This window comes from Choloepus didactylus, chromosome 13, assembly GCF_015220235.1.
Source record: "Choloepus didactylus isolate mChoDid1 chromosome 13, mChoDid1.pri, whole genome shotgun sequence".
NCBI classification, from domain to species: domain Eukaryota; kingdom Metazoa; phylum Chordata; class Mammalia; order Pilosa; family Megalonychidae; genus Choloepus; species Choloepus didactylus.
In genome coordinates this window covers 19,346,583-19,368,851 of record NC_051319.1, presented here as the reverse complement: position 1 = coordinate 19,368,851, position 22,269 = coordinate 19,346,583, and the positions used below count along the sequence as shown (strand labels likewise).

At 42.1% G+C, this 22,269-nt stretch overlaps 1 pseudogene; it reads right to left on the bottom strand.

Moving 5' to 3' along the window:
* Positions 1-4,328: 4,328 nt before the first annotated feature.
* On the bottom strand, positions 4,329-12,503 carry LOC119508461 (annotated as a pseudogene).
* Between the last annotated feature and the right edge of the window lie 9,766 nt (positions 12,504-22,269).

Sequence of the window (22,269 nt, the reverse complement as noted above, 5' to 3'; positions counted from 1 at the left end):
TGTGCAATAGTTTCTGTAGAACCTCGCCTAACCCGGAGAGATCGACTTTAACGGGTTTTAACTTGATCCCCCCAATTGTGTCTAAACTAGATTCCACCTGTTGGGAGAGATTAACAAATTCAGGAAAATATGACCTTTTCAGCCAATCAGAGACTCTGGAAATGCTTCCGGTCACGTTGGCCCTGACAGGAGTGACACAGAGTTTAACCGTAAGCCACCGGGTGTCACATGTTTGCTGAAGCACTCTCCAGAGTCCATCTATTTCCAGTCCAAGTTCATCTATCTCCGCTTGGAGTTTCTGAATGGCCTGGAAATTTAAGTTCAGCATCTGATTGTGGCGGCGTAGCACGTCTCGGGTAAGGTTGACCAAGCCATTTACCGTTTCCATCGTTATGGCGAGCTGCCGATCTGTCCATGCTTGTAGCACAGCCTGCCCGATCGTTGGGACAAACAAAGAGGAAGCTACACTGGCAGCATTCGATAGCCATTCTTTTATGCCTCTTGGACGCCTAGACTTAGAGAAGGGGATATTGTTAAGTGAAACAACTTGAGAAACAGGGCCAACCCAGTCGGTTGCCTTAACGGGGAGCCAGACATAACTTGGGCGATACACTAGGATAGCGGGGCGGCGAGGCATCCGGGTCTTTGGAACGGTTGCAGACTGTAGGAGCAAGCCCTGGAAGGAAAAGGCACCTTTGAGTCTCCTTTTTACTCAAGATCCCTTCACAAGACTGGCGGCTCTTCCCTGTAACGTTAAGAAATTCAAGCAAGACTCCCTTACTTAACTCGCCATTACCAGTTTCACAAGTAGCATTCGCCGCAACTGTGGTGTTGACAACCTTGACAGAGAGGTTAGCAAAAGAGAGGATCAGTGTGTCATTGGTGAGGGGGAAGGACTCGTTGAAGCTTGTGGAGGAAATATAGTTCCACTAAAAAGAAAAAGGCAGATTAGAAGGATTGCTATAGGAGAGCAAAGAACAGAGTTACCGATCCTCTTTTTGGGCAACCGCGGGGTGGTCAGTCCTACTATTATCGTCTTGTCGGTCGTCGCCATCATCAGCAGGGTCGGAGGCTTGGTCTAATGGTTCAGGTTGTATATTCGTTGGCGTTTCTGACAGCTGTTCCTTGGCTTCTTCAGGTGATGTCACGGTTCTCACCAGTCTTTCCGGAACCCACACTGGTTGACGTCCTGGTTCCTTCTCGCGTTGATCAGGCGCGGGAAGTCCGCCGTAAGCTCGACGCGCAGCGCTGCTCTCCTCACAGAGGGACCGTCGAGAGCGAGGCAGGAGGAGGAGCTCCCCGTACGGGCCACCACTTGTCCGGCGCTGCCCCGCTCGGTCCCCGGTTCCCGGCCGGCGAGGGGAAACAGGGAAGGAGAGAGAGAGATGCAGACTGCGCGAACTAACCTGGTCATGAATCACGACTCGAACCACACGGCAGTTGTGAAAGCAAGCCCTTTACTACAGCTAGATGAACATTCTGTGTTACTGGTTCCCACACGGGGCACGGCGCCTCGTGGGAGAGCAGCCTCGATGTGGCCGTCAGGCACGGCTCCTTGTGGGCTGTCTCACCCTACCCCGTCCGGGTAAGACCTTTTATACACAATTAACAACCAATAAGCTTCTAGGCTAGTATCGCGTATACAGGATTTCGATTGGTAGGAGCGGGTGGCGGATACATGCGTCACTATGCGGAAACAGGATGCAGGCGCCATCTTGGCTCACTCGATGGGCGGGGGTAACTCTAGAGCAGGCTGCAGCGCATACGCTAGGCCCGATTCGGGAGGCGGCTTTCCACAGTTCTCTTGACCCCGGGGTTGGGTTATGGCCCCCCCCAGCACTTATGGAGGGCAGGAAGTTGGGAAAGGCCACTGGGTCAGACCTCTGCAGTGGTGTGAAGTTAATGAAATTTGTCTTCACCTCTTGTTTTAGTCTCCATTGTCTCCTCACCAACACTGATCTGCCCTCAGTTATCACACTGAAGAAGTTCAGAGTAACTTGAACTAAAGTATCAATGACTTATAATGATTGTATAAATGAATTCCCCATGGGGATTTGCCTATTTTATAAGAGAGCTGTAACACCAAGGAATAATAGCGTAACAGTGGAATTTCTACCATCCATATAGCAGGGGACATAAGACGGTGGTTGGTGCCAGCTTGGAGTTGAGTTGGTAGCTACCCACTAAAGTAGTTATATTTAGAGAGAGAGAGATTTATCTTTGGAAATTTAACTTTCAGGTCCTGTATCTCCCATGACTATCCCTAATTAAAAAATAGGTATTTCCACCTCATAGACAAGAGGTTATCAAGCTTCAGATATTGATTAGTGAGTCTCTAGAGACCCCTAGTGGTCAGAATAGGAACTCATTTTTGTAGTGAACAGAAAGAGGCAAGATTAGATGTTTTCTGGGGCAGAATGAAAACCTACAATCCCCTGATCTCCATTATGGAAACCTATGGAACTTTCAGTGATAGAGATTTTGAGTTACTTACTTTTCCACGTACTTTTATTTCTCTCTCCTTTCCTTCCTTTCTGGATTATAATTCCATTTGCTTTAAGTACCTTTGAAAACCTTGCCCATTTTCATTACTTTACCCAGATGGTCCATACTACAAAAATCACCTTATCCTCAAAGGAGTCTGCTGAGAGTATATTTCTTTCACATGTTCTGCGGACTCCTACATCTTGTTTCACCCTCGACATTAACCTTGTCTTTTGTTACTTGATTCCCTACCTACATGTACTCTCAGATACATGCCCTCCCAGATAAAAACAAGAAAATGCCAGCGATACCTGGAAAGTGTTTCTTCAGGAGCATCAAGATGGACTATATCAGAGGATTAAATTTTTTTAAGGATTATAGAAGTTATATTTATTCAACATGCTACATTTATTGCATTCCCTTAGAAAAAAAATGGATGACTGTTTATGTACCCATTTGCACATATAAAAATGTGTACAAATTGTGTGTAGCACACAAAGGCCTCTGGTACTCTGGTATAGCTAAAATCCTGACACTATAAATTGGTTAACCCTGCTTCAGGATCGCCAGTCTTTCAGTTGTGTTCTTAGAAAACAAAAACTGGAATTATAGTCAGTTTTGCTGCTCATATTTAGTTTTATAAATTATATAAAAATATAAAATTTTCAGTTACTGTAAAACGCAAACACAAATTGGAAGGGCATAGATTTTGCTACCAATTTCAATTTGATAGCATGACAAATTCATCCCTTATTTTTGGCTGGGTCACAAAAAACAATCCACTCAGTTTTGACATTATCTTTCTAAATCATGGCTGCTTCAGATGGTCATTTGTCAAAATATTTATCCAACAGTTAAAAAATAATAATATTCCTTTACAAAATGGTACAATAACATCATAAGGAACCAGAAAATACTAAGTGTCTTTGGTTATACAGCTAAAAGGCCATTCTTCCAATATTCACCTCAAAATCAAGAACAGAAACACAAAGCATGACAGAAATATGCATAGAATTTAATTTGCCTTGTTTCCCCTTTCTACACACAAAATAAGCAAGGAGTATGCAATTTAAATAATCTTCCAAGAAGAGACTCAAAGGTACTATAAAAAAGATACCCACATTTTTGCAAAGGCAAAATGAATTAAAAGAATTACATAACTAAGTAGAGACTGAAAGGACAAAAATTCTAGTTCATACTGGTTTGTTGGTTCACTGAGGCTCAGGAAACAGAGATAGCCATATATTTAAAAGGAGGAGAGTCAAAAAGGTAAGAGTAAAGAATACCAAACTTTATAGGGAATTCAAATATAACCCTTCCAGATAGATAGTACTGCCACTGATTTGTGATAGAGGAAATATATGCGTCTAATTTAACCTGAAGCCTTGTTATGTACACTTTTTACTTGGCAATTTTATTTTCCTTTCCCAATTTTTTGTTTACCTAACTGCTAAAAATATATAGTTATATATGTGTGTGTATATATATAATATATATTAAAGTGTATACTCACCAATATGTACTAGAAAGGCAGTCGTCTGGAATTATTTTTCTTTCTCTTTATTAGAGAAGTTGGGGGTTTACAGAACAGTCTTGTATAAAATACAAGCTTGCCGTATACAACCTTATTACTAACACTTTGCGTTTGTGTGGTGCATTTGTTACAATTGATGAAAGTACACTGTTATAATTTTTTAAGGGTCAAAACATTTTATTCTCTTCATTTTTTTTTTCTTTTTTGATAAAGTTAAACAGTAAAACAAAAATTCAGCAGCTGCCTCCCTATCCACCATGCCCCTCCCCGACCCGCATGCTTGGTTTCGGCTCCCCTTCCTTCACCCCACTCACACGGACACACAGGTATCCAACTGGGAAAATGAAACCGCTCTAAGTACACGGAGACACGACGAAGCGAGGAGTTGAATTGTGCCCATAGTCAAGGTTAAACTGAGCGAGTCTGCATTTTCTGGGTTGTGGGTGGTTGACTTCCTTTTCATTAGCCAAACTGAAAAAGAGAAATTCCCTGGACCAGATGCTTCAAACTGAAGCCCCCAGATCACCGAAGAATGCCTTGAAGATATTGTTTGCGTCAAAATCACCCACGTTCACATCCTCCTCAACTAGGTCTTGCCCACTGTCATAGCGAGTCTTTTTCTTGGGATCAGAGAGGACGGAAAAGGCTTCTCCAACTTCCTTGAACTTTTTCTCCTCCTTCTGAACTTCAGCACTGGCTCCACTGTGCCGATCTGGATGGTGCATCAAGGCCCGTTTCCGATAAGCTTTCTTGATCTCGTGCTTAGAACCATTCTCGTCCACTTCCAGAATCTCGCAGTAATCTTTTCTGTTACTCATTTTCAGCTCCAGCTGTGCACTTTTTAGGAGTCGTTTGTGTTCTTTAGTTTTCTCTGTCTGATACAGTTTTTCATAGTCCTGCCTGGCTTCTTCATATAGTTTTGTGTCCATATAACACTGAGCCCTTCTCGATAGGCTTTTATGTAAGTGTCATCGAGCTTCACCGCAATTGTGCAGTCTTCTATTGCATCATCTAGTTTCCTAAGCTTGGAATTAACCGTACTCTGATTGCAGGAGAGTTTAGCATTTGTTTTTATATTGTTGGGGTCTATCCCCAGGGCTTCTGTGTACAGTTCGTATGCTAGTTTGTAATTTCCTTCTTTAAAAGCTTTATTCCCACCTACTTTCTTTGCTTTAAGTGTTTTGGCATTTCTGCAAGCAACACAAGCCTTCTCATGGTCAGGAGCCATCCTGAGAACCTGTACAAAAAACTGAACTGCCGTCTCAATACAACCTTTGTAACAGAGGCAAAGACCTTGTACATACAGACCATCAGCATTGGTGGAATCCTTATACCTTATTCAACCTTATTACTAACACCTTGCATTGGTGTGGTACATTTGTTACAATTGCTGAAAGCACATTGTTATAATTTTATTATTAACTATAATCCATGGTTTAACTTAAGGTTCACTACTTGTGTTGTGCATGCAGTTCTATGGTTTTTTTAAAAATATTTATTATAGTAACATATATACAATCTAACATTTCCCCTTTTAACCACATTCTATATATATTTCAGTGCTGTTAACTATGTTCACAGTGTTGTGCTACCATCACTACCATCCATGACCAAAACTTTTCCATCATCCCAAATAGAAACTCTGTACATTTTAAGCCTTAACTCCCTATTCCCTACCCCTATCCATACCCTAGAACCTATATACTAGATTCTGACTCTATGAGTTTGCTTATTCTAATTATTTCATATCAATGAGATTGTGCAATATTTTTCCTTTTGTGTCTGGCTTATTTTAGTCAACATAGATGTCTTCAAGGTTCATCTATGTTGTCTCATTTATCAGGACATCATTCTTTTTTATGGCCAAATAATATTCCATTGTATGTATACAACACATTTTGTTTATCCATTTATCAGTTAATGGGCACTTGGATTGCTTCCATCTTTTGGCAATTGTGAATAATGCTACTATGAACATGTATGCACAAATATCTATTCAAGTCCCTGCTTTCAAACTTTTTGGGGTATATACCTAGTAGTGGGATTGCTGGGTCATTTGGTAATTCTATACTTAACTTTCCGAAGAACTGCCAAACTGTCTTCCATAGGGGCTGCACCATTTTACATTCCCACTGGCAATGAATAAGTGTACCTCTTTCTCCACATCCTTTCCAACACTTGTAACTATATTTTAATACCTTCTGTCTTTGAACAGTAATATAAAGAGATGGATTATATCAATAGGAATGAGGTATGGGCTGTAGCCCATCATCTATAAATCTTATCTAAGCTGCTGCTTTGACTTGAAGTTCTGTTCCAAGATCATAAACAGATCTCTCTGATTCATAAAAAACCCTAGCTGTAGAAAGCTCAAAACCTTTTCTACTTTCTTGTGAGTAGCCTGTATTCTGGAGGAAGGCACAGAGGACTTACCTAATTTAGGCCCAAATTTGAGCAGTTTTCTCACTTTCATAGGAGCATACTACTTCCCAGGAAACCTAGCAAATCAATGGTTGGTCCACAAAAGAAGCAGATATGTAGTTATATATGGCTGACTAATAGGGAGTTCGGTCCTAGAGGTTTTTAATCAAGCGGTTAAATCAAGCAGGAAAAGAAGCAGGAAAATTTCCTTTCGTTTCCTTAGTTCAACCCGACTTTGAAAGAGCAGAGGCCTTTGAATAACACTTGACAATATTTCAATTGCATTGTCAAAATCAAGGACCATGACCTTGGTGTAACAATAAGCTAGTTTCATTCTCAAAGCAAATACTAATAATCCAGAAGATTATCCCACCAAGACCAGATTCTCACTAACCAGAAGTGAGAACAATCTAATCTAAAGAAGGCACTAATCTAGATGACTTCTCCATCAAGGCACTTTCTCCATGGGCAGAGGTGGGATGTTTCACCTCTGCTCTTAATGACTAAGCCAGCCCTTTGAATCATATATATAAATTTTTGCCAGATAACACCTGATGTCTAGTATGCTCACCTCTTTAAAACAGAACCTATAGCCCACCACCCCCTGCTACCACACTTGAGGCTTCTGAGACAATAGGGAACACTCTGAATAAGTTACTTATTTCCTACTGAGAGCTTCTGTGACAACCCCTTTGTTCTAGTTTGCTAATGCCATGGGAATGCACAACACCAGAAATGGATTGGCTTTTATAAAGGGGGTTTATTTGGTTACACAGTTACAGTCTTAAGGCCATAAAGTGTCCATCAACAAAGGGTACCTTCACTGGAGAAAGGCCATTGGCATCCAGAAAACCTCTGCTAGCTGGGAAGGCACATGGCTGGCATCTGCTTTCTCCCAGGTTGCGTTTCAAAATGGCATTCTCCAAAATGTCTGCATCAGCTTCCAACGGCTGTCTTCATTATGTCTGTCTCAGCTCCAGCCAGCTATGAGCTCATTCTGTCTGAGCTTTCATAGAGCTCCAGTGAACCAATCAAGGCCCACGCTGAATGGGTGGGGCCACACCTCCATGGAAATCATCCAATCAGAGCTATCACCTACAGTTGGGTGAGTCACTTCTCCATGAACACAACTTAATCCAAAGGTTCCAACTTAATCAACATTAATATGTCTGCCCCCACAAGAATGCACCAAAGAATATGGCTTTTTCTGGAGAACATAATGTATACAAACTGGCACACCCTTAGTCTGATCTCCCAACCTGTTGAGCTCAGTTTCTCTTTCTTCGCTGAGATCCCTGGGATCTTGATGTATAAAGCCAGGCAGAGCATCTTGCTCTGACCTTCTGTCCTTTATGCTCCTTTCAACCCAGTGAAGGCTATAACATGGAGTTTGAAGAATTTGGGGTTTTATTTAGCATCTATTTTCCAAAATCATAAGGAGTGTGCTCATGTGCAGAAAATATTTTGTTAAAGTATCACCTTAAGAGCTGCCATCATAATTCCTCTTAGGGAAGAAACCACCTTTCTTGCCTCTTGTGATAAAGGTGAGACCTGGGAGGTACAAAGTTCATCAGGCACAAAGGCAATCTAGGAAACAGCTAAACTGTTCTGCTAGTGCCCCAAGGAGAGAATGAGGGGGGTCTGGTGTTGGTCTAAAGTGAGGAAAGGGGAAGAGGAGAGATAAAAGGAGGATGAGGAAGTATGTAAGGCAAGGTAGCCAGTGAAGAATCCACCTCCAGGAGCTGACTGAGAAACTTTTAAGAAGAATGGTTAGAAATAAGAACTGGTGTAAAAGAATGGAATAGTTTAAAACTGCTTGCATTTCTGCAGTGAATTCCTCCTCTAACTTTCCCACCTGTCCGCCCAAATGCAGATGTTGGTCCAGTGAGTGGCGCCCCCTGGAGTTTCCAGCATGTCACCTGTAGGGTGGTTCACAGAGACCACTGTTTCTGACTCCCCGTTGTTTCTTTCAGGCCCTGCCAACACATCCCAAGCCAATTATTCAAATCTTTATAAATAACCAAAAGAAATAAGTAATTTGGTAAATTAGTAAATTTGGTAAATTCAGCAAATTGGTCAGTCAACAATTGGTAAATTGGCTTCAAGTAAATTGGACCAATTGTCCTAGAGCTAGGGGAGCAAAATCATTTCCAGGCTTTGGCAAGTCTGCCCACTCAGAGCTTTGATGTTCACTCTCTCCATTCCTCTACTTTCCCCCAATAAATGCCAAAGTTCAGAAATTTAAGAACCAGCCCTCATTCTCTGAACCAGCCCTCGTTCTTAGGCCCAGAGAGATGATCTCTGTCGAAAGCTCAAATCTACAGGTCTCCTTTAGGCAAAAAGTTAAGAGAACATTATTAACTAGGTTTTACCCATAAGAAGAAATAGCCATACATGAGAGAAACCACTATTAACCCTGGGTAAGAAGATTACTTCAGAAGTGGGGCATGGACCAGTGGTTAGAATTCATGAAGCCTTGAGATTAGCAGTGTGGCCCAGGGGAAGATGGGGAAGTAGTTTTGTGTAGACATCAAAGGAGGGCTGACATGCAGCTCCATCTCTTCTTTTGTGCTCTCTAAGTGGGTGTGCTGGTGTGTATATATTATGTCCCCCAGAAAAAGCCATGTTCTTTGATGCAGTCTTGTGTGGGCAAATGTATTAGCGTTGATTACATTGGAATTCTTTGATTTAATGTTTCCATGGAGATGTGATTCAATCAACTGTGGGTGAAATCTTTCATTGGATTATTTCCATGGAGGTGTTGTCCCACCCATTCAAGGTGGGTCTTAACTGGATCACTGGGGTATGTTAAAAAGAGCCACACAGGCCCAGATGCTTGCTGCAGATAAGAGACAGTTAGAAGACAGCCATTGAAAGCAGACTTTTGAACTGGAGAAGCTGAGACAGGACAAATGCCCCAAGAGCAACTGAGAGTGACAATTTGAAGAGCAGCTGCAGCTAAGAGAGGACAAAACACCCCAGAGCAGCATCTTGGAGAACGCCATTTTGAAACGCATCCTGGGAGCAAGTGGATGCCAGCCACATGCCTTCCCAGCTAACAGAAGTTTTCCGGACACCATTGTCATCCTACAGTGAAGGTGCCGTGTTGTTGATGCCTTTCCTTGGACATGTTATGGCCTTAAGACTTTAACTTTGTAACCAAATAAACCCCCTTTATAAAAGCCAATCCATTTCTGGTATTTTGCAAAAGGGCAGCATTAGCAAACCAAAACAGTGGGGAAGGAAGAGGAGGCAGATGTACCTGCAGAAGAATCAAGCTCATGCCCTCTTCCTTTTTCCCTTTGTCATTCTCTCATTTTATCCTTCAGGATTTCAGCCCTGTGTTATGAAGGAGGCAGTGCTCGACACTTTGAAGGTGAAGGTATTCTCTGCCCTCTGGAGAGACCATCCCCTACTCTGCGACTGAATGCATTGCTCCCCTGGGTGTGTGGTCCAAGGATGAGCTCCGGAACCAATCCTGAGTGTGTTCTCTTCATAGGATTGCACTGCCCCAGAGCAGAGCTGGGTCTGCCAGGAAAAACAGGAACAGAAAGGATGTTGGGAGTGGGGAAGAAGGAGAGAACAGCATCTATTCTTCTTACTTTATTCAGTCCCCTTATAAAATCTATCTCTTTCACCAAGAAAGATAAAGGAAGTTAAACCTATACCGAAGAGAGGTTTTATTGCAGTGACCTGGAAAACTCCAGATGGGAACACTAAAATCATCCAGTGCACATGATACCCCCTTTGGCAGCTCCTGGTGCTGGACGAGCCAACCCTCTGCATCTTGAGAGCCAAAGATCCATCTGTAGAAATGCACATCATCCTGCAGCCACATTAGAATCTCATCCTGCGGATGCAGGTGGATGTTGGTATGTGAGCCTTCCCTGTGCACAGATCCCTAAGGTCTCACCTAGCTACAGACCAAGGAAGGGGCTCTCCATCTGTGTCTACCCAGGTAGGATGAAGTGGGATGGCCAGTGTACCTAACATCAAACCTGGATCCTCCTGCAATGGCCATCTGAGCAGTGGACTGGTTACTTTAAGACTAGCCTCAAAACAGAGTGGGACATTATGTGAATGAAGACCCAGCATCTCAATTCTCAAGTATTGAAAGGTGGTGTTATCATGAAGAAATGAAAACCCTCTTTGTCCCTCCAGTGAGATCTGGGGAGGAGGTGGATTTACACAGTTGTGTGTTATGGAACTTAAAGCAAAGGCCGAAAGACTTGTGCACGGCTAGCTCTCTCTAGCAATCCCTGGAGAGACACAACCTATTACTAATAATACTCCTGCATTTGCTTGGGAGTGGGGCCAGCACACAGGCTACAGGACAGAATGCTCGGCACGGATAGATCCGGCAGCATCATCTGCAGCTGTGTGTACACTTGTCAGAAACCAACAAATTCAATACCCCAAATAACCAAGGTTGAACCTTTCAGGAGAGGCCAATTCAGCCTCTGGCTATTCGTAAGTGACACATGGCTCTGAATTTGAGAGGATGTCTGGCATTCCGACGCTGTGCCAGTTGGGCTCAGCAGAAAAAGACCCATAGTCCTGTGGGAAACTAGCACAAGCCTTCCAGAAACAGCTTGTTCTACTGTCTCCCCAGACGTCAGCTCATTCCACTTCCTGGGCTTAGATGAGAACAAGGCAAGGAAACAGAAATGGTTCATATTTCACCCTCCAGCCTCAGAGCTACAAAGCCCGCAGTCACAGGGCTCCCTCCTAGGGTTCTCAAAGCACAGCAGCCTCCAAAATGGGCCTGAATCCTCACTCTGTGGCCCCGACTCAGCCACGGTGTGGGATGCAGTGAGGGCTCACACTGACGCCTTTGTTGTGAAGACAGCCTGGCACAGAATGCTTCTGCCCTGATGGCACATTTATCATTTCACTGGTTTCAAATCAAGTCACAAAAGCAGAGAGTGACCTCTTTCCCAGGAAAGAGGGAATTTGGCTCTGCCCTGGGGGAATCTCTCTTGGAAGAGCCTTTTAGATGTCTTCAGGCAAAGATCAAAAGCAAAAATTTTCTAGAGGATTTCCTTTTTGACCTCTATAACCCAAAACATCCCTGCTATTCATCCAAGGAGCCCCTGGGCCCCTGTTCCCTAAGCACAGGGAAGCTCCTGGGAATGATGCTACAGAGTATGTCAGGGAAAGGGGAGTAGCTGCAGAGTTCAGAGTTCTAGAATCCCCTTACTTCTTAACTGGGTAGCCACCTAACACAGCCTGAAAGATAAAACACATGGACAGGCACACAACAGCTGAATGTAGCTCAGCTGCTCCTCTCCTCGTGGCTGTGCAGGCAGCTGAAAGATCAGGAGAGTGGCGGGAATGGAGATGGACGAGAGCTCATCTTTAACCTGCCTGGTCCCCTTGGCCAGGCAATGTCAGAGAGGGCAGGACTGAGTCGGGCTCCTGCTGCAGAGTGGTAAGTTCCTACGGTTCCAGGAAATCAACCAATGAAAAACCAGTTTTTGTTGACCACCTCTGCTGACCCTGAGTTAAGCCCTGTGGAGAAGACAGAAGCCCAAAGTATGGTCATTAAAGAGATGGCAATACCAGCAGCCCAGTCCAAGGGAGGCAGGGTGGGGAGGGGGTGAGTACAAGGACTCGAGATCCAATCCACCTGGTTTAAATCCAGATTCCACCACTCATTAGTTGTGGAATTTGGGGCAAGATAACAATAAGACCAACCTTATGAGAATTGTCATGAGAATTAAATGAGCTGCTTTGCATGTGGCACTAACTTATATAGATGTTAGCTATTAATAGGATAAGGGGAAAAGATCCAATATGAAGCCAAAAAAAGATAATGTGACAGATGGAGATCTTGGCCCACAAATTGACATGGATAAGAAATATCACTTTTTCCATTTTCTTCAGATCAACTCAAGTCCAACTGAAGTTCCCCAGAAATGCAATTGCAGTCATTGTTGGGGATTCCTGTCTGCCAGGGATGAGCCATGCCTGCTGGAGCCCCAGGACACCAGGGAGACCTTCTTTATCCATCACCTGCCTCTGCTCTGGTTTCTGCTGAGGTGCTTGATGTCCCGGCCCACATGATCCCTTCAGGGCAAATAGCCGTGCTGCCCTCTTCCCCCTCTTAGGGAGGCTTGGCAAGACTAGAGACCCTGGGGAAGGGTCCAGCCCCCTCGACACACCAGATCGTGATTTCTGAGGACTTTCTGCCAGCCCAGGGCCTCCAGTAGGTACAAACATAAACCCCTCCTTTGGGGAGTCTCTTTTCTCTTTCTGCTTGTCCACAAAGCTCCTCTCCAGGCCTCACCCTTTCCCTCTGTCCCATCCAGGAGCCTCACACAATCACTCAACAAAAGACAGGAAGACTTCTCTTCAGGCAGTTCCTGTTTTCCTCCCAGAGGCAAGGATTATAAAGGGCCTGCCAGCCACCCGCTCACACCAAGAAAGGGAAACACACAGCAAGACAAACACAGATTAATAATATTCTGCTGCAATAACACATCAGTAAATACATGTTAAATTGTACCCTGCTGATGGCAGGGTGACCAGGAATGATGACTTTGAATAAAAGCATTGTGTTTGACATCATCCCACCCAGTGCAAGTTTGGGCCAGGCCAAGGCAGCTGCCTGATCACCTCAGCTCACATGGGGGTAGACAAGGGAGGCAGAAAGCCAGCTTGGGGTTGGAGAGGCTTCCTAAAGGGGAATGACTCCTTAGCTGAGCTCTAACATGAGAGGGGGCACTATCCTGGGGAAGGGGAAGAGGCAGGACATTTTAGGCAGAAGCTAGAGGGAGGCAAAGGGACACAGGCAGGTGACAGTCCGGGGAGGGCAGAGGGAGGGAACTAGGAAAGCCTCTGGGTATTTCTGGGACCCAAAGCACCTGGCAAGGGAGTACCCAGAGGCAGGGTCAGGACCCCAAAAGGAAGTGTAACCTATGCTAAGCAGCTTGGCCTTAACCCCTGGATCTAGCTTCTGAGGTTAGAGAATGAGCGCCCCAGGGAGGAGCTGTTGTGCGGCCCATGCAAAATCTCAGGGAAAAAAAGACATAGCTAAAGATAGGCAATTAAAAGCTTTGTTTTATAAGAAGGCAACTGTAGGTCCGTTAGTGAGCAGAATGCAAAATTTGAGTAAATTTGTAAAGATAAAATGGGAAAGTTTTTTTCATTTATAAAGAGGCTGTCCCCATATACCCTGGGGATTTCATTTGTCCTCCTTAGTTTCTAAGTGTATTTTCGTAGAAAATTTTGAGTTCTTTAGATCACAGTTTCCAATTTTTAACCAGGATTCCAAGTTAAAAATAAAAAAAAGGAAAAACAAAACTCATAGCCACACACTACACACACACACACACACAACAAATGTTTTGCAAAAATTACTCATTCTCACTATATGAAAATAGTTCCTTTTCTCTATTGTATTCTATCATAATCTATTCTAATTAATTTTCATTAAAACTTTTGTCACAAATCACTAAACTGATTTCATGACGCACTGATGGGTCCTTAGCAACAGTCAGGAAAACACTGCCATGTGGAGCCATTGCAGAGATTTCAACTAGGAAGTGACCTGATTGGATCTGTGTTTTCATAATCACTCTCTGGGCTGTGTAGAACTTGACTTTGAGGAGGATAAATGGAAGGGGTCAGACCAGTCAGGAAGCCCTTACAATTCTTGGTGTGACCTGTAATAAAGGTCCCACACTGAGGCAGAAATAATAGGAATAAAGAGGATGCAACCCTTGCAAATACTTAGAACCATAGCATCAGTAGGATTTGACACCAGATGGGATGTGGATCTTGAAAACTCAAAAAGTCTAGGGTGGCTTCTGGGCTTCTGTTTGGGCACTGGACACAGCTTTAACTGAAAGAGAATGAAGCACACAGGTCTATACAGGCAACAGATGAGGTCACCATGTTTCACCTTTAATTCGAGGTTCCTGAAGGATGTCCAAGTGGAGGTAACTACCAGGCAGTTGTATATACAAGTCAGAAAGAAGCTCTAAGGAAAAGTCATAACTATAGATTGATATGTTGAAATCATCACTATATGGGTAGCAATTAAAACTTTGAGAGTGGGTGTGATCACCCAGGCAGACTTCTATAGTGCGTGGCATAGAAGGTTGTCTCACTCTTTAGGCATGTGATACATATATACATACACACACACGCAAATACACACACACAGAGCAAACAAAATTAGCAAAATAATCCCTGACCTCAAAGTGTAACTCAGAGTTGGAAGATACACTCTTGTCATCTGGTCCATTAAACCAATGTGCATCTCCCCTCTTATGCACAACTGTAAGCTCTGTGAAGCTGGGAATGAGTCTGCTGGCCTATTGATGCACTTGCACATCCAGTATGGTGCTCAGTACAGTACCTGGCACATGGTAGACACTGACTGGGAATTACTGAATGAAGTGGTCATCCTGACTCCATATTAACTATCACATCCATGCATTGATATACTTTAAGGTCAGGATTTACATGTGGCTGGTAAAGTTTGGACCTTTTTATAATAGAAAAAATACTCAAATGATATCTAAATAATGTGGATTACTTGGAAATCTGGCGATTTGGGGGCAAGATATGACAGAAATTAATTCTATATCTAAATTCACAATATACGATGACAGAAAAAAAATGCAATCTTCTACTATAAGAACATGATTACCATATTCCTAACAAATTTAAGAGTCATGCTTGAATGAGTTAGATGAGTAGTTCCCCTGCTGTGACTAAAATGCATTTCCTTACACAAATACATGATTTCACAAAGACACCACATCAAATAATTTAAAAATCTATTAATGACTTATTCAAAATCATTTCATTTAAGACCATCTAAAATGTCTTTTAAATATGCCGTGAATAAATAAACCATTATAACAATAAATTATTTCATTTTTAAAAGTAATATTTCCATTCCCTTCTTGAGAACATTAAAAACAAAAAGAGACCACTTCATAAACTGTTGAGTGAAGGGCAAAAGGACCATATAACCTTCTAACCAGGATTCAAAATTGTTTTTGCTTGACATTTTAGCTCTTTCTGTGCATAGAAGGAGCCTAATCACCTCTTTAATGATAGGATCACAGAGACTATTGGTTCTCAATGCTGTGTTACAGTATCTTTAATTTATTATAAACTACTTCTCAATAAACAGAGTGATATATGCCTATGTGAGCCTCAATTTAACCTGAATTCTGCAGGAGCGGTTAGCTAATGTTTAAAATACCCTAATTAAGAATTCTCCCAGAAAAGCCTACTGCAAGCAGCTTTAGACATCACTTTCCAAGTATGCTTCAGAGGCTGTAATTAGCATAAAGGATGTTAAACAAATTTTCAGTGGTGAAATAAAATGTACTCTAGCTATGTGGTCAGCTAAGAAGAGTATGCAGACACCTCAACCTTTGCACTGAACAAAGTATAAAAATTTGCCAAGTTTACCTTCAGTGTGGTACCCTCGGTCTAGAACTCCATTTGGACCAGTCTTCTGCCACCTAATAGAGGACTTTGTTGCCTGTTCAAACTAGAAGACTTACTTTTCCTTCCAAGAATACTGTTCCATCTACCTTGAAGTGATCTTTCATGCAAGGTATTGGTCTGAGTGCCTAAAAGGACAAAGACCTCATCAAGCTTTATGGAAGCAGATCACATGATTCTTTGTTAATAAAAATCATATTATATGGTGGAATTCAGCCTTAGACTTGCTTCCACTGGGACCTAACACCTGATGACAAGGATGTGGGGAAGCACATATCCAGTTCCCACTTACTTCTAACTGTTGGAGCTTCCAATAATTACCAAAAGAAGCTGATGTTGTCAGTGGCCAAATCAGCTTATGTGAGTTCTCTATAGTAGAGAGATTACCAGGGATATCCAGGAATAGCCTAGCTCACTCCTCTCCCAAATAACTGGAAGCCTGATTATTCCTATATCCCAAATAACCCCTCCCCAAAAAAAGTCATATAAGATTAAAGGTATAGAACCACTGAACTATTCTAACTCTCACATTGCAGAAGAAGGAACTTCAATCCAGAGAGAGAAGAGACCAGAATCTCAAAGGAATCAAGAGACGGGCCCACACACTGGCTCAACACAAGCCCAAACCTGAACAGTAGAGAAAGATTAGCCTCATTCCCTCCTGAATGTAGGATTGGTTCTTCCTTCCCTGGGTGATTGGAGGGTAATGGAAAGACTCACTCAAAAGCATGGGGTGACTTTAGTTGATACATGTTCTGACATGAGGTTTGAATGGGTAAAACCATTAGAATAAACACAGAAAGATAACAATGTTTGAATTTGAGTGGATTTAGTGTGGCTTTCTCCTTGTACAAAGAAACCACACTTATTCAGCAAACATTGTTTGAGCATCTATTGTACTCCAGGTATTGTGCTAGACACCAGGATCACAGAAATTAAAGAGACATAATCCCTGCCTAAATTGTCACCCAGTCTTGGGAACGACATGTTCTCTGTACCAACTTCATAGGACTTAATTTATCTGAATGTTTTCTACCACAGGAAGGACCTGGGACAGATTGAGAGCAATGTGAATTAGTAAAGGGGAGGCTTTCAGGGAAAGGAGGGGACCAGCCTTAACCCTAAATGAGACAGCTGAACTTTTTAATGGGGTGAGAGAGGAAGGACTCTTAGCAAAGTGCAGATCCACAGTGGCAGAGCCAGCTCCTGTCATGAAAAAAATAGAGACTTAGCACTTCTTTGAGCATTCACTCTGTTTCCTATGTTTGCTCCCAAATCCTTTCAATGAAGAGAGTCTCCTTCTTTTCAGTTTTCATTGACCAGATGAACTCAGAATGATCTGGAGTTTGCACCACACAATGTTTCCAGAGAAGCAGAGGTAGATGAAAGTAAAATACATCCTGTCTCTCCCACCAAGTTAGAAAAAAGGCCCAAATCGGGGCCAGATGTGTAAATCATGCCATATCATATTTTACCCTTCCAGAACTCTGATCCTCTGAGAACACTTAGAAGCAGGGGCAGGTAAATGCTGACTGCTACAGGGCTTTTCTATGAAATGGAAACAAGGATTTTAGACTCAAGCAGAAAACTTGAATTCTCTGGTGCTGGGGATTAGGTTTGCCCTTGGCAGCGTACTTAGAACTTCTTGAAAAAATTCAGAAGACTTATTAGACATCAAAAATTCTGAACAATGCTTTAATGATTTAAGTGTAAATGAATCCTTGACACATGTGGATCAAATTTCCTTTACAAAGCACATGCTGAAAAACTAAAGGGAAACGTCCCCGACAATGCACATGTTGAGTTCACTTTCTGTGCAACAGATCATCTGTGGGGTCCAGTTGGATGCCTTCCCACTGGACAAGTGCCTCTCCCTGCAGGTGGGCATGTCTCAGGCCCTCACCAAGGCTCCTCCATCAGAGGGCTTCAAAGTGGGCAGGAGGAGCACAAAGGGACTTACCACTCACAGCTCCTTCCCTTTGTCCTCCTTGCCCCTTCCCTTCCCCAATACCAGACTCCAGGCCTGTGGCTACAATACCACATGCATCTGATTGAATAAGCTGAAACCTTGACATATCTGAGATTTAAGATAAATCAGCCAAGTAGAGTAAAATATTGGAATATCATTAAGCCCTTGGAGCCTGTAAGCAACTCATAACATGGGCACCACACTTTAATTGGAGAGATTAAGTTCTGGGGCTATAAGCTTTTCTAAACATGTCGATGGGCAATGAAGACAGGAAAGTGATTGAAGCTGGCCTCCCCATATTTTCTACATGAAAGATACAGCTGATTGTGATGGGCACAAAAGTTGCAAATCCCAGAACACACATTTAACAGTGGTGACACCAGACATTAATCCCAGAGGAAGCTAGAGAGTCTTCACTCAGAAATACAGCTGGGCCTTGCCTTTGCCACAGCTGGATTCACCAGCCTTTCTGCTCAAGAAAGCCGTGATGACAACATCCTGGAAATCTACAGGACACCACCTCAGCTCTGCATCTGGTGGGAAAGGACGAGGAACAGAATCTCCAAACTTGGGATTCTCTTCAAGTGTTTTCACATCCAGAAGTCTTACAGCTTTTCCCAGTTCCTGGGAAAGTGCTGAAAGCATCAAAGAATTGAACTGTGTCAACAAGGTCACATCAAGGCAAGTAAATCAGACCAGCTTGCAGAGCTTGGCTTGGCAGAAGGTTTCCTGGGCTTACAAGAAGCCATGTGGCAGGCATCTCCAGATTTTCATGGAGATAAAATAAAATTTACAAAATTGTCATCTTTGTGATTCAAGCAAGATGGGATGAGTTAATGGAAATTCAGCAAACTTCCAGAAAATACATGAGGATCTTAAAGATACTTATTTTTAACCTATTGGCAAGATTAAGTAAACCTTTGTCTACTTGGAAAAATAATTAGGGTCTCATAGGGTAATTAAAAAAAAAAAAAAACCACTAACAAGCTATGAAACAGACTTGCTAATACTCCTGCTTTGGTTTACTTGGTTCTAAAGTAATCTCCTTGGCAAGAGAAAACTGAACATTTTGAAAGCTAATCAATCTAGGTTCAGCCTGTGATAAAAACTAAGACTCTGTCTTTACTGAAAAACTACTTGTATGTCCTAAGGGCTGCCACATAAATTTAAAATCCATAACCTTGTGGCATCATAATTTGTGCACACGAGAGAAGGTCTACCAGAAACACCTGGGTCCAAAAGACCAATAGGAAGCAAAATTATTCTGGGGAAAAATAATTAAGTTTTATTTGTGTATGAATCCACAGTAAATCCACAGTAGACAAGACAGTCATAACTTTAGAAAGTAAGAAACTAATATTTCTTTAGAAAATAGCAAAAAGGCAGTCACATTCCAAACATGGGTGAGACTAAATCCATTTATCTAAATCTAAATCTGGGTGAGAGTGTAAAATGCAGTGTCATGAAGTTTATAGACTATTGAGGAAAAAAACAGTTGAGAAATTGTCCTGAGTTCTTCTCTGGATTTAATGTCCATGACACTTTTCTAACCACACGTAAAATTTGAAAGCACATGAAGAAACAAAATCAGCAGTCCTTTCATGTGTTCCCTAGCTTATCTCTGGATCCAAGTGATTTTATTTTTTATATTTTCTAGAAAAGATAACTGTAACTATTACTAACTCCTAAAAGTATTCCCTAAGAAGGTTTTAAGATGTTTGTGTGAAAAAAGGAAGAGAAGAAGAAAGGAAGGTAGGGACTGAGGGAGGGAGTAACTAGCAATATACCAGGCTTGGAGCATTTGAACAATTGTAAGTGATCAGACTGGATATAGGGCTTTATCATTAGACTGTGCACTTGAAAAGCAGAAGTAAGATGAAAAATATAAGGGAAAACTGAGTAAAGAGGTACAAAAGGCAAATCAGGCAGCTTTATTTTAAGGCATAAGCATTCCTGTGGAATTAAATGTGAGTTTTAGATGGAATAAAGGGTGGGGGAAATCCCAGCTAACTAATTTTGAAATTTTTTTCAATTTTTCTATTTCCACACTGAATTTCAAAGAAATTCTAAACTGCCCACTCTGTCCTCAAACTATTTGATTTCATGTTTCATCATTTGGTGGGTTTAATCAGTTCCTTAAGGGAAGAAATGAATAATGGCTAAATGAAAATATAAACTTTAAGAGCTTGGGATTCATTAGTGAGGAGTCCTCCTTCTTCCCAGGAAGCCTGCTCAGCTGTGGGCTCCGGACAGAATGAGAATCTCTTCTGAAGTTACAGAACCTGAAGTCAAAGAGCTAAACGTGGGTAATATAGAGAGTCAGAGTATAAAAGTCCTGTTCTCACTAATTACTCGGCCAAGGTCTTTTTAGGAAACAGCAATAAGGGTTTCATATATTTCACACTTCTCCCTAGAATGGATTTTACCAAATTTTAGTCCAGACACATGGAGAGAATTCTTTCTGGGCATTAACTTAAATCTCTTTTTCAATTCTTATTTTTAGATGCTGAGTCCTGTGGTTGGCACTACAGAAGTGTTTCTGGAGAACAGCCATGTTGCCGATGATTTCTAATGGATGCCAAAGAAGAAAAGAAACATTCTAGTGTGGAAGGAATAATTTAGACCAGGGAAGAAAGCAACAGGCCATCTAAATGCAAACCATCTTTGTTAAACAAATGCAGCCATACCAAAACAATATAGTTAGTACCTCAGACAAAGAATACTGTGATATTCTTATGGGTTCCAGAGAATCATATAAGAAACATTACAGGAATGATGATTTCTCGTACTTGGGAAAATTAGAACATTTGCCTCAAATGTTGTGCTGTGGGTAGAGACCCATTCCTAGCCCCAAACTCTTTTTTCCTTGCCAAACTAAAGCAGATACATGAGCAAGAGCATCTTGGGGTACCAGGCCTTGGACAATTAAGCCTGTGGGCAGAGGTGGTGTGAAGTAATGGGAATATCACAAAAGGAAGTCCAAACGCCTGGGATCTAGTTTTAGATCGGTCATTTGTTAAATATGAACCATGAGAAACTACCCATCTATTAATCAGCTTCTACTTCTCATTAATAATAATGCGATGATCATTCTTGCTCTCTCAAAGTTTTTAGGATCATCAATTGGTGAGTTGATAGTAAATTTGGAGGGACAATAATAAATCCTTATAAACTGAACCATTTAAGAGGGATAGTATGGCATTCTGTCCTAAAGAAGAAAGATGGAACATGAGCTTTGCAACAAACTGCAGCAATAAGTGTGAGATATCAGAGAGTACTAACCAACATTTAAGAATGCAAGATTGAAATTTTAATTTGATTCTCAGACAGGGTTAACGAAAGTTTCTTTGGTGCCTCAGGCACTGGCAGGTAGTCAATTCTGCATGTAGGGATGCTCAAAAGCATTTTTAGTCTAATATAACCTTGCTCAGTGCCATCTCACAGATGATGCAGAGAGTTTTGCTAGACTCTCACTCAGACTGAATCTTTCTCAGGCTCCATTCTCCTCAGTCGCACTTGGACAAAGCTCTTGAAAACAAAATCTCATTTATCTGACCTGCAAAACAGGGTGTTGAGTTTCTTGTGTCAGGGCTCTAGAAATAAGACACTATTCTTAGCTGGGTTTACTTGTGAAATCTTTAGCAGTGGTGGGGAACTATTCTAGGAATGACACTGATTTGGGATGGGATCAGTTTGGTGCCTCCACTAGAAGAATGTCTGTTTTGTGAGGAAGCATGGGGATTGTAACTCCAGCTGGAATGTTTCAGACAATCTTGCAAACAGAATTTCCTGCTGCCCATTTCCTCAGCATAATTCACCCATGGCTCTGAGATTACTTGTGAAAGGTAAGGGGTACTTCCAGTTAGCATGACCCTAACTGTTAAGTTAGTTGCTTAAACTCACAACATCTTCCACTGATGAAAGATGGAACTCTTACATGCAAGAAGAGGCATTGGACACCCTAGACACATGCCACAAATATCTCCCTGAACAGCTTACCATAACTCCTGGAACCCAGTACTGGCATCACTCTATGGTCTGCCCCAGTGCTTTAGAAGTCACATGAAGTTAGACACAAACAGGAAACTGGATGAGAGACTTTAGGAAGTAAAAACCAACATTAGGGCTCAGTTGGCATCTGAAGGCAGGATAAAATGTAGGCAAACTTAGCCTCATGATTATTTTTCATGGTGGGCTGTGGACATGAAAAATAGTACATCACAGTCCATGTCTAGGCTTTCTCATGATCACAGTTCACATTCAAACTCTTGTATTCCCTCCGTCCAGGAAGAATAATCTAGAACAGTCCATAAATGTACTTCCAATCATGAGGTCCTTTAATCTAAATGAGTATAGCAGTTAATATCTGTAAAGCACTCAGAAAACTCCC